Source organism: Neoarius graeffei, chromosome 8, assembly GCF_027579695.1.
Source record: "Neoarius graeffei isolate fNeoGra1 chromosome 8, fNeoGra1.pri, whole genome shotgun sequence".
Lineage (NCBI taxonomy): Eukaryota > Metazoa > Chordata > Actinopteri > Siluriformes > Ariidae > Neoarius > Neoarius graeffei.
The window spans coordinates 27,695,308-27,709,142 of NC_083576.1; positions in this window are offsets into that span (position 1 = coordinate 27,695,308).

Here is a 13,835-nt window from a genome sequence, read left to right on the forward strand (position 1 = left end):
TCTGTATTGGAAATCACAAAATGGGCTCAGGAATATTTCCAGAGAACATTATCTGTGAACACAATTCACCGTGCCATACGCCGTTGCCAGCTAAAAAACTATAGTTCAAAGAAGAAGCCGTATCTAAACATGATCCAGAAGCGCAGACGTCTTCTCTGGGCCAAGGCTCATTTAAAATGGACTGTGGCAAAGTGGAAAACTGTTCTGTGGTCAGACGAATCAAAATTTGAAGTTCTTTATGGAAATCAGGGACGCCGTGTCATTCGGACTAAAGAGGAGAAGGACGACCCAAGTTGTTATCAGCGCTCAGTTCAGAAGCCTGCATTTCTGATGCTATGGGGTTGCATTAGTGCATGTGGCATGGGCAGCTTACACATCTGGAAAGACACCATCAGTGCTGAAAGGTTCTAGAGCAACATATGCTCCCATCCAGACGACGTCTCTTTCAGGGAAGACCTTGCATTTTCCAACATGACAATGCCAAACCACATACTGCATCAATTACAGCATCATGGCTGCGCAGAAGAAGGGTCCAGGTACTGAACTGGCCAGCCTGCAGTCCAGATCTTTCACCCATAGAAAACATTTGGCGCATCATAAAACGGAAGATACGACAAAAAAGACCTAAGACAGTTGAGCAACTAGAATCCTACATTAGACAAGAATGGGTTAACATTCCTATCCCTAAACTTGAGCAACTTGTCTCCTCAGTCCCCAGACGTTTACAGACTGTTGTAAAGAGAAAAGGGGATGTCTCACAGTGGTAAACATGGCCTTGTCCCAAATTTTTGAGATGTGTTGTTGTCATGAAATTTAAAATCACCTAATTTTTCTATTTAAATGATACATTTTCTCAGTTGGGCGGCACGGTGGTGTAGTGGTTAGCGCTGTCGCCTCACAGCAAGAAGGTCCTGGGTTCGAGCCCCGGGGCCGGCAAGGGCCTTTCTGTGCGGAGTTTGCATGTTCTCCCCGTGTCCGCGTGGGTTTCCTCCGGGTGCTCCGGTTTCCCCCACAGTCCAAAGACATGCAGGTTAGGTTAACTGGTGACTCTAAATTGACCATAGGTATGAATGTGAATGGTTGTCTGTGTCTATGTGTCAGCCCTGTGATGACCTGGCGACTTGTCCAGGGTGTACCCCGCCTTTCGCCCGTAGTCAGCTGGGATGGGCTCCAGCTTGCCTGCGACCCTGTAGAAGGATAAAGCGGCTAGAGATAATGAGATGAGATGAGATGAGATTTTCTCAGTTTAGGGCGGCACAGTGGTGTAGTGGTTAGCGCTGTCGCCTCACAGCAAGAAGGTCCGGGTTCGAGCCCCGTGGCCGGCGAGGGCCTTTCTGTGCGGAGTTTGCATGTTCTCCCCATGTCCGCGTGGGTTTCCTCTGGGTGCTCCGGTTTCCCCCACAGTCCAAAGACATGCAGGTTAGGTTAACTGGTGACTCTAAATTGACCGTAGGTGTGAATGTGAGTGTGAATGGTTGTCTGTGTCTATGTGTCAGCCCTGTGATGACCTGGCGACTTGTCCAGGGTGTACCCCGCCTTTCGCCTGTAGTCAGCTGGGATAGGCTCCAGCTTACCTGCGACCCTGTAGAAGGATAAAGCGGCTAGAGATAATGAGATGAGATTTTCTCAGTTTAAACATTTGATATGTCATCTATGTTCTATTCTGAATAAAACATGGAATTTTGAAACTTCCACATCATTGCATTCCGTTTTTATTTACAATTTGTACTTTGTCCCAACTTTTTTGGAATTGGGGTTGTAATCCAGGTGGGTCTAGCCTAGGGATGTTAACCGCTGACCGTTTGACCGATGGTTGACCGAATCAACGTCAACCGGTTAATTTTTTTTTGGTTGTCGGTTAAAAAAAAAATTAATCATTTTGAAGCTGCCGATTTTGGAGCGGAGAACCTGGAATTCTGTGTTGTAAACGCTTGGGGCATGCCATGCGGTGTAAGGACGACAGCTGACAAATCAGAAACACCCATTCAGTCATGTCCCGCCCTCCCGCCCCAGTTGAAGACAGCTGCCACTTGGCGAAAGAAAAGTGTAAACACAGGCTTTTTAGCTTACAAATTACTATTCTGTTTTTTTTTTAAAAATTATTATTAGAAGGCACATTGAGTTTAGTCCTGCCTTGGCCAGTGCATTCTGAAAGTATGTTTCGGTCTGTAGCCAACAATGCATGTTATTGCAGATCATATCCAGTGTTTCCCACAGACCAGGTAGCAATTTGTGGTGCCCCACTGTGCCGATGAGGGAATCATGCGCGGTGGTGTCGTGGCAGTCGGTGGAGTTGGTCATTGGGGTGTATGCAAAGTGTTTACAGCGGGTGGTGTTCAAACACACAGTATTTTTCTTCAGAGTCACCTGCTGGGACTATTTTAAAGCTACAAGAAGCATTTGAGATTATTCAGTTCAATCTAAATTCTTTTAAGTTCTTTAAGAGAAGACAGCTAAAACAATTTTTACCAGAACCCTGCCTGGTTTCATTCCTCGACCCAACTTTACATTACAGGGCAGGCCATTAGTTTGCTGGGCTTGATGTTGGTGGAAAACCTGTCTTTTAAACTTATGAAAATTACTCACCAAAATTGAAGTTAAAGTTTAGTTTTTACCTTAGTTTTTTGCCTTTTTGGTGGCAATCTTTCAATCATTCTTTAGTTGACATTCAAGGAATAAATTGCAAAAAACAAGCTGGAAGTTTTTATTTTAAATATTGAACTTAACACTTACCTCAACCAATACTAAAATGAAATAAATAGCAACAAAATAATAACAATAATGAATAATATATAATAACAACAAAATAATAACAAAATAATAATAAAATAAAATATCATAATTAGATGTAAGAAACCACTTAAGGTAACACCAAGGCAACTAACAATAATGAAAAAGCATTACCCTAATTGGTGCAAAGCCTGCATGCCCCATCAGAACATTTAATTCAGCTGCCAGTGTGTGTGCGTATCAGTGATGCAGTGATGGTTTATCTACTTCGCCAATAAAGCTAATAAAGATGTTTCTTAAAATATTCAGATTAGAGCTGCACCGATTGCAATTTTTGGGGCCGATTTCCGATTTTCCATGGAGTGTGACCTGCCGATACCGATTTTGGCCAATTCCGATTTCATTTTTTCAAACCACTTCACAGCACACACAAAGACTATTTTCTTTTTATCTTTTCTTTAATAGAACATTCTGCCAGATTTTCAGTAATAAATTTTCAACACCTCAAAGGTTGAAAACAAACAAAAAGACATTCTTTGTAAAATCTTTCTTCATATTTGGTATTAACATATTAATTCCTGAAATAGGAAATTCACACAAACATTTTTTCTTTTCCCATCCAATATCTGGCACAAAACCAACTTCCCCCTCATATATTATTTGCCTACTGCTATGGAACACACTTTCATAAGCCTATTTAGATCTGAAAACTTATGCCTTATGGAACAACCCATTTCTTCATTCAGTATCAAAATACAAAAATAATTTCCAGTCATACTTATACCATAGCCATTCTATCATCTTTGTCAAATGTGTATTTGTAGAGTAATTTCCAATGGAATCAAGTGTAACCAAGGTTGTAAAAGAAACAAAAAGACATTTTTTTCTCTCTCTCTCTTTGTACAAGTCTAATAGGCTAACGTATTAATTCCATAATGGGAAATTCACACAACCAAACATTTTCTTCTTTTCACATCCAATATCTGGCACAAAAAAATCACTATATTTGGATATCCAAATATAGTGATTTTTGTTGTTGTTGTTGTTGTTGTTGTTAACGGCACGCGCGCCAGAGCTCGTTAGGTGCGCAGGACTGACACTGTTCTGCGCAAGCGCAACACAATCGCACTAGAAAGCATGTTCAAGCTGCCAGTGTAGCTGCAGTCTTTTTAGTTGCGAATTGCGAGTATTTCCACTTTCATCTCTCTGTGATACACAAGTTTTGATCAGCAGAAAATCTGCATGTTTTAATTTTGACCGGCCGGTCGCCGGTCATGGCCGATCACGTGAAAATCGGCCGATTCCGATCGGCAGCCGGTCAATCGGTGCATCTCTGATTCAGATTTTATGATTCAGATAGCATCAACTAGGCATCCCCGCGAGTATAACAACTAGTGGGAAATCCTTATTTATTGTGAATGTCAAGCCATTATTAATAACTTAAGCGGGATAAACGGGATAATGCAATAAGGTCGGTTCCTCGCGTCAAGCTGCTACTGTATGCATCAAAATTGGTTTATAGCCTGACTCAGGGATGTCCGTTTCATGTAAGCCAAGAAGGCTATAAAAGCACATCACGAGCACGACGTAGGCTACCTTTTAAAATAAGGGGTCGGAAGGCGAATCGGGAAGGCTGTGTTATTTTTATTTAGCCTAACAGGCAACGGCAGGCCTGTGTACACGCCACTCCGTCTCTCTCTCTCTGTCTGTGCACGCGCGTGAACGAGAAGAAAGAGCACTATGAATGAACGGAACGATACGCAACGGAATTTTTTTTTTCCAAAATCGCGAGTCTGATTGTGTGGCGATAGGAATCCATTGTGTGGCGCTGCGCCACACAATGGTCTATGTATGGGAAACCCTGATATCTCTCCACCAGTGGCGGCTCCTGAATTTTTTTTCAGGGGGGGCAATTTTCCCCCGTTATGTCTACATGGACCATAAATGTCCACAGGACTGAAGTAAATTGACCTCGGTAGCAAGTCAATAGTCAACCAAACCCAGAAAAACACCACGGTGACTGGAGCCCTCAGTTTCGTCTTTGCCTCGTAGAGCTAACTTGAACACTCCACAAAATTTCACGCATTGGATGAGCCGGTTTAATCATAGACATATAAACATAGACGCCGCATTGAGCTGGTGGCCCCGTTGCTGGGATACGTCAGAGTGTCCGCCATATTGGATGTGGCAAATCTTCCCCGTAAACCAATGCACGTAAATGGACTGGACTTCATAAAGCCCCTTTCTACAATAATATTTAACTCGATGCCTTTTATTCACCCATTAAGACACACACGTATATATTTGGGAAACAAACAGGCATCAAAACAACACATACAACTTTTAATGTGATGGTTATAAATAGTGTGCGAAATACCCTGTACACTGCAAACTAGTGATAGATAGCTCAGGTAAGCTAATCAGTCAGCATACCGTAGCAAGCTACCAAAACCTGAGGCCAAAATAACCAACCTACAAGACTGAATATGATAAATGATGGAAATAGTGGAAAAACTGGAAATAGTGAATGAAAATAAAAATTTACTGTTTTATTTATTGAGTCACCACACAGACCTACTCTCGTTGAATAAAGTGAGCTGAATGACCGCCAAACTGAGTTCGGCCAGGTTCTAACGTCATACCAAAACAAAATACATCACTGATTCCTTTCCAAAGAAAAAGGCCGCACCTTGCATATAATGTCCTTTTATTGCACAAACGCGTTTCAGCGTGTGCCTTCCTCAGTGTGCAACAATGTAACCACAAAAACACTTTTAAATACTCTAGTATCCACGTATGGTCACATCTCAAATGATTTGAAAACTATTGTACAACGGCATTGGCATATTCTGCAGAGTGACCCAAATATTTGTAATTCTTTTCAGGATCTACCACGCAGTTGTTACAAAAGAGCGCCAAGTCTGCGTGATAAACTAGTGCGGTCGCACTTCCCTGCATTCACTCAACCGTTTTTATCTTTTCCTCCACGTGTTTCACAAGGTAATTTCAAATGTTTTAACTGTGCAGCATGTAACTTTATGCTTACAGAAAAAGAATTCACGCACTCCAAAACAGGAAAAACGTACAAAGTCAAGGGAAGAATTACTTGTTTGTCTACCTTTGTCGTTTATCTTTTGACTTGTCCTTGTGGAATACTTTATGTGGGTAAAACGAAGAGACAGTTAAAAACGAGAATTTTTGAACATAAATGCTCAATAAGAAAAAACGATGAAAAATCATCTGTGGCAAGGCATTTCCAGTCTGCTGGCCATGACGCTAGTATGTTGAAATTTATGGGACTAGAGATGGTTTACAGGTCTCCACGAGGGGGAAATAGAGAGAACCATCTCTTACAGCGAGAGGCGTGGTATATTTTTAATTTGAATATGTGTATACCGAATGGGATGAATGAAGAGCTATCCCTGACTTGTTTTTTATGAAGGTAATAATGTACTGATGGCTATACTGCATTGCATAATTGTAAATATGCACATAATGTCTGTAATGTTTTGTGAATGTATTTTTCCAATCGAAGGATTATTTTGACACATGGTCTAAATACTTCATTGTCATTGGTTTGTTGTAATGGGGTGTGGTAATGGGAGTGGGTATTTAAAAGTGTTTTTGTATTTACATTGTTGCACACTGAGGAAGGCACACGCCGAAACGCGTTTGTGCAATAAAAGGACATTATATGCAAGGTGCGGCCTTTTTCCTTGGAAATTATGTTGCACATTTGGGTCAGCACCCTTACATTAGGAATTATTTAAGAGTGAAGCCTGCTCCAAGTAGAAAAAATCACTGATTCCTTCACATTCAGAAAGGTTAAAAACATTCATCATACGTTCAAAAACGTTCATCATAGTGTGGCACTGTATTATCTAATTCTCACTGCTTATAACTATACACCTACCCGGTGAAGATGAGCTGGGAAACTGAAGACTGAAGGAACAGTATTGAAAAGTATTTTTCCAGTCTCACCTGTGAAAGGTAATCCCATGTGATCTCGTTTGGACGGTGTGGCAGCGGGGGCGTGGTCAAGCGCCAGTCTGTGACAGGAGGGCGGAGTCAGGGAAGGTAAGTTGCAGAATCACTTCACCTGAGAGCAATTAACCTGTGTTTGTGTGTCTTCCCAGTGTCTCCCTATATGAGGAGGGAGAGCGAGAGCGGAAGGGCTCTCTCCCCAGCCAGACGTCTTGTGTGTGTGCCTGTGTGCATGGCTGAGAGAGTGGTGTTTGCATCTGAAAAGAGCAATAATAAACGAAGTGATTGAACTTTATTCTGGCCTGCCGTCCTCTGTGCTCCACCCACATATAGGGAACTCTACAGTGGTGCCGAAACCCGGGAAAGTGGAGCACCAACCCAGCAGCCCCATGGAATCCTCCCCGTTCGCTGACCTGGTCCACGCCCTCGCCACGGCTCAGCAAAGCCAGCACCAGGCGCTCGTCACACTCCGAAAGGAACAAGAGCGGTGCTTCGAAGCCCTGGTGCTGGCCCAGCAGGAAGATCACAAGGCGTTTCGGCATCTCCTCGCGTCGGCGGGGCCCACCAGCGCTCCGGCCGCGGGCCCGTCTCCCCTCACTGTCACCAAGATGGGCCCGCAGGACGACCCCGAGGCGTTCCTCACGTTGTTTGAACAGGTCGCCGAAGCCTCAGGGTGGCCGATGGAGCAGCGCGCGGTGCGCCTCCTCCCCCTGCTCACGGGAGAGGCACAGCTGGCCGCGCTACAGCTCCCCGCCGACTGCCGGCTGGCGTACGCGGACCTCCGCTGGGCCGTCCTCCAGCGCGTGGGGTGCACACCGGAACAACAGCGCCAGCGCTTCCGCGCGCTGCAATTGGAGGAAGTCGGCCGGCCGTTCGCGTTCGGCCAGCAGCTCCGGGACGCCTGCTGGCGGTGGCTGAGGCCCGACGATCGCGGCGCCGAGGGAATCATCGACCAGGTGGTACTGGAACAGTTCATCGCCCGCCTACCAGCAGGAACCGCGGAGTGGGTCCAGTGCCACCGCCCGGCGTCGCTGCATCAGGCAGTCGAGCTGGCGGAGGATCATCTGGCGGCTGTCCCGGCGGCAGGACAGCAGATGACATCATCTCTTCTCTCCTCTTCTCTCTCTCTCTCTCTCTCTCTCTCCCCCTCCTCCTGTGTCCCGTCCTCGCCCCATTCCCCCACCGCGGAGGCGGGGGCCGGCACCACCCCAGCCAGCCCGCCGCACCCGCGGTGCCCTCCCGTTTCTCCCTTCTGTGTCTGTCTCTCCCCCACCTCAGGTGAGTGAGCCCCAGGTCACCGGTGCAGAGGGAAAGCCCGGGCCAGTTTGCTGGCACTGCGGGGAACCGGGCCACCTTCAACAGCAGTGCACAGCAATGGAAGTGGGCGCGGTGGTTTGGATCCTCGACGCGCCAGAGGCCGCCCTCAATCGGGCCGGAGCGTATCGCATACCGGTGAGTATCCAAGGGGCTACATATCAGGCGTTGGTGGATTCTGGTTGTAATCAGACCTCAATTCGCCAAAGCCTGGTTCAAAACGAGGCATTGGGGGGAGCACAAGGGGTGAAGGTGTTGTGTGTGCACGGGGATGTTCACTGCTACCCTTTGGTGTCGGTCCACATTATTTTCAGAGGGGAAAATTTATAGTGAAGGCGGCGGTTAATCCTCGCCTTACCCACTCTTTAATTTTGGGGACTGATTGGCCGGGATTTCGGGGTTTAATGACGCGCCTAGTAGAGAGTGGGTCCTGCCAGTTGACAGGGGGAGGTCCCGGTGTCGCTTTGGCGGGAGCAGCTGTCACAGAGCCGTCTACGTCATCTTCGCGTTAGAGTGAGGAGCCGCCGGCTCCTCCTCTCTCTCTTGGGGAATCCCTCGCGGATTTCCCATTAGAGCAGTCGCGAGACGAGACTCTGCAGCATGCGTTTGACCAAGTGAGAGTAATCGATGGTCAAACGCTCCCGCCGAACGCCACCCCGTCCTTCCCCTACTTCGCGATTATGAAGGATAGATTATACCAAGTGACGCAGGACACTCAAACTAAAGAGCGAGTCACGCAGCTTTTGATTCCAAAGAGCCGCCGGGAATTGGTATTCCAGGCGGCTCACTTTAATCCCATGGCTGGACACTTAGGGCAGGATAAAACACTAGCCCGAATAATGGCCCGATTCTATTGGCCGGGGATTCGCGGCAATGTCCGTAGGTGGTGTACGGCATGCCGCGAATGCCAGTTAGTAAATCCAGCAGCCATTCCAAAAGCGCCTTTGCGCCCTCTACCGTTAATCGAGACCCCGTTTGAGAGAATTGGGATGGATCTCGTCGGGCCATTAGATCGGTCAGCACGAGCGTACCGCTTTATATTAGTTCTGGTGGACTATGCAACACGATACCTGGAAGCAGTGCCTCTGCGCAATATCTCAGCACGCAGTATTGCAGAGGCATTCTTCCGCGTCATCTCCCGAGTTGGAATCCCGAAAGAGATTCTGACTGACCAAGGCACTAGGTTTATGTCACGAACACTGCGCGAACTGTATGGGTTACTGGGGATTAAGCCGATCCGCACCAGCGTATATCACCCACAAACGGACGGTTTAGTGGAACGGTTCAACCGCACCCTCAAAAATATTATTAAGAAATTCGTAAGTGAGGACGCACGTAATTAGGATAAGTGGCTCGAACCCTTGCTGTTCTCAGTGCGAGAGGTCCCCCAAGCCTCCACAGGGTTCTCCCCGTTCGAATTATTATATGGGCGTAAGCCGCGCGGCATCCTGGACGTGCTGCGGGAAAATTGGGAGGAGGGACCTTCACAAAGTAAGAACGAAATTCAGTACGTTATGGACCTGCGCGCAAAAAACTCCACACGCTCACCCACCTAACTCAGGAGAATTTGCGGCAGGCCCAGGAACGGCAAGCCCGCCTGTACAACAAGGGTACGCGCCTTAGAGAGTTCACACCGGGAGATAAAGTACTCGTACTGTTGCCCACGTCGAGCTCCACATTGATCGCCAAGTGGCAAGGGCCCTTTGCGGTCACACGGCGAGTCGGGGACGTCGACTATGAGGTGAGGCGAACAGACAGGGGTGGGGCGCTACAGATCTACCACCTCAATCTGCTGAAACTCTGGAGGAGGTCCCTGTGGCGTTGGTGTCGGTAGTTCCGGAGAAGGCGGAGCTGGGGCCGGAGGTTCAAAAAGGGACATTGGCAGCACGTACCTCTCCGGTCCCCTGTGGAGACCACCTCTCCCCGACCCAACTCACGGAGGTCACCCAGTTGCAGGCCGAGTTTTCGGATGTGTTCTTGCCCCTGCCCGGTCGCACTAACCTCATAGAACACCACATAGAGACGCCCCCGGGGGTGGCAGTGCGTAGCCGCCCTTACAGGCTACCCGAACACAAAAAAGAGGTGGTTCGGGAAGAACTTCAGGCCATGCTCGAAATGGGCATCGTTGAGGAGTCCCACAGTGACTGGAGCAGCCCGGTGGTCTTGGTTCCCAAGGCCGACGGCTCGGTCCGGTTCTGTGTGGACTATAGAAAAGTCAACGCGGTGTCTAAATTCGATGCGTACCCAATGCCTCGTATTGATGAGCTGCTCGATCGACTAGGCACGGCTCGCTTTTATTCGACACTGGATTTGACGAAGGGATATTGGCAGATCCCCTTGACTCCATTATCCCGGGAGAAAATGGTCTTTTCCACACCGTTCGGCTTACAGCAGTTCGTCACACTTCCGTTTGGGCTGTTTGGGGCGCCCGCTACGTTTCAGCGGCTGATGGACAGGGTCCTCCGGCCCCACGCCACCTATGCGGCCGCGTATTTAGACGATATTATCATTTATAGTAATGACTGGCAGCGGCACCTGCAACACCTGAGGGCCGTCTTTAGGTCGCTGAGGCGGGCGGGACTCACTGCCAACCCAAAGAAGTGTGCGATTGGGCGGGTGGAAGTACGGTATCTGGGGTTCCACTTGGGCAACGGGCAGGTGTGTCCCCAAATTAATAAGACAGCAGCGATTGCGGCCTGCCCGAGGCCCAAGACCAAAAAGGGGGTGAGACAGTTCCTGGGGCTGGCTGGCTACTATCGTAGGTTTATACCTAATTATTCGGACGTCACCAGCCCGCTGACTGACCTCACTAAAAAGGGGGCGCCAGATCCAGTCCAGTGGACGGAGCAGTGTCAGCGGGCTTTCTCTGAGGTAAAGGCTGCACTGTGTGGGGGGCCACTTTTACACTCCCCTGACTTCTCTCTCCCTTTTACGTTACAGACGGATGCATCGGACAGAGGGCTGGGGGCCGTTTTGTCCCAGCAGGTGGAGGGGGAGGACCGCCCGGTTCTTTACATCAGTCGGAAGCTGTCAGTGCGTGAGGGGCGCTACAGCACGATTGAAAAAGAGTGCCTGGCGATCAAGTGGGCAGTCCTCGCCCTCCATTACTACCTGCTGGGGCGCCCTTTCACCCTCTGTTTGGACCACGCGCCCCTCCAGTGGCTCCACCGCACGAAGGATGCCAACGCGCGGATCACCCGTTGGTATCTGGCACTCCAACCCTTCAACTTCAAGGTGGTCCACAGGCCGGGGGCGCAGATGGTCGTGGCGGACTTCCTCTCCCGTCAAGGGGGGGGGGGGGGGGGAGTCGGCTGCAGGCCGGACAGGCGCCCGGCCTGAGTCGGGCGGTGGGGGTATGTGGCAGCGGGGGCGTGGTCAAGCGCCGGTCTGTGACAGGATGGTGGAGTCAGGGAAGGTAAGTGGCAGAATCACTTCACCTGAGAGCAATTAACCTGTGTTTGTGTGTCTTCCCAGTGACCGCGCCCTATATGAGGAGGGAGAGCGAGAGCGGAAGGGCTCTCTCCCCAGCCAGACGTCTTGTGTGTGTGCCTGTGTGCATGGCTGAGAGAGTGGTGTTTGCGTCTGAAAAGAGCAATAATAAACGAAGTGATTGAACTTTATTCTGGCCTGCCGTCCTCTGTGCTCCACCCACACATAGGGAACTCTGCAGACGGTAAACCTGTTGGTACAGTTAAACGCAGCACATGAATGAGGCATCTTTATTCTCGGCTACTGTCTAGACGCTATACCAGAGACGGTTGAAGAATCTCCACTTTGCCACATCCAATATGGTGGCGAGGATGACGTATGATTCTACGCAGAAGGCGGCGTCTATGTTTATATGTCTATGGGATCGAACGCAACTTTGCTGCACTGCGCAGTGATGTAAGCACGTTAGTGCAAGCCCCCCCGGAACCCATAGAGATTGCATTGAAGTGTCAGTCAGGAGAAAAAAATATATTAACATGGGACTCTATCAGTGAACTCTTGTGCGATTTTCAGCGTGACTGAAATCGCCCCAAAAGGGGCGGTACTCTAGAAGCAAGACCACCCTGATTGGACAATGATACCCAGAGACAGATTAAAACAGCCTCGAGCAGCGCTGGTGAAAGTTTGTTTTAAAAAAAGAAAAAAAACCTTTTTTTTTTCGTTTTGGGAGTGCGTCGCCCAATCGCCCTTATGCACCAGCCGCCCTTGCTCTCCACACAAACTAAAGGCGCAGATGCCGACTTTTGGAGGGAAGGGGAGAGAATGAAATGACAGCGGTGTCTGGAGGGGGAGTGACAAACGCAGCTTTTATGTCTGTGAGCCAAGTCGGTGACGGCTTCAGAGCAACTTCAATACCATGCAGTAATGGCGTGTTGATATTGGTAATGGCGTTATAACGATTGTAGCTAATTAATTAGATTACCCGGCATTATAACAGCCTTTATTTTAACGCCGTTATTCCCATCACTGAATGTTATGTACTTCTTCTAGCACTTTATTTTCAACGCCATCATGGCCAACTGAAACTGTCTCTAAGCTGGAGCCATTTGTCCTCCGCTCCAATACAAACCCCTCAACATCAGTGCCACGTTTGACTAAATCAGGGGTGTCCAAACTGATCCATAAAGGGCCGTGTGGCTGCAGGTTTTCATTCCAGCCATGCAGCAGCACACCTGATTTGGCTTATTCAATCAACTGACACACCCACCCTTTAATCAAGGGTGGGTGTGACTGCAAGTATTTGACTGTGTGAAGACGGTTCAGTTGATTGAATGAGCCAAGTCAGGTGTGCTGCTGCATGGCCCTTTATGGATCAGTTTGGACACCCCTGGACTAAATGTTTCGCGCTGTAGAAAAGGTAATGTGAGTGGAGGGCAGTGACTGGGACTGAATGTGCAGATGCTCGCGGTTAGATTTAGAATAGATTCGAATAATTCCAATTCTAGAATTTTAAACAGGGATGCAAACGGCACGCCTTTTGGCGGATGCCGCCTTTTTCATGGCTGAATCGTGCAGATCCGTTTTTTTTTTTTAGGGGGGGCGTTGGAGTGTCTGAATAATTTTATCAGAGTAAATTCTGTATTAAAATTACTAAATAAGCAAATGCCGTTACAGTCCATGAAACATGTATGAGAAGAAAACAGTAAATCAGAAAGCTGCGCACGTTTGCGCAGCTTCCGCGCAAACGTGCGCAGCTTTCTGATTTACTGTTTACTGTTTTCTTCTCATACTTCCTATGTTTCATGGACTGTAATGGCATTTGCTTATTTAGTAATTTAGTAATTTTAATACAGAACTTACTCTGATGAAATTATTCAGACACTCCAACGCCCCCCCCCCAAAAAAAAAAAAATCGGATCTGCACGATTCAGCCGTGAAAAAGGCGGCATCTGCCAAAAGGCGCGCCGTTTGCATCCCTGTTTAAACTCCTAGGTTAACCGACTTTAACCGGCTAATGAGGCTCGGTGGTCGGTCAAGATTTTTTTTAGTTTTCGCCATCCCTAGTCTAGCCTGTGTCCTGAGTCCCAGGCTGTTCTAGCTGGTTCTGATGGTCCTATGTTCTGAGCCCCAGACTGTGTACTAGCTGGTTCTGATTATGGGTCCATGTTCTGACCCCCAGATTGTGCACTAGCTGGTTCTGATTGTCCTTTGCTCTGACCCCCAGACACTAGCTGGCTCTAAAGGTCCTGTGTTCTGACTCCCACACTGTGAATGTTAATTAAAACATTTTGAATTATATTATGTTGTATTTGATTTATTTTTTAGTACTTCGGGTTACTTTCAAGTGTTTAAAAAAATGTGCTTAATTGACCAATCCC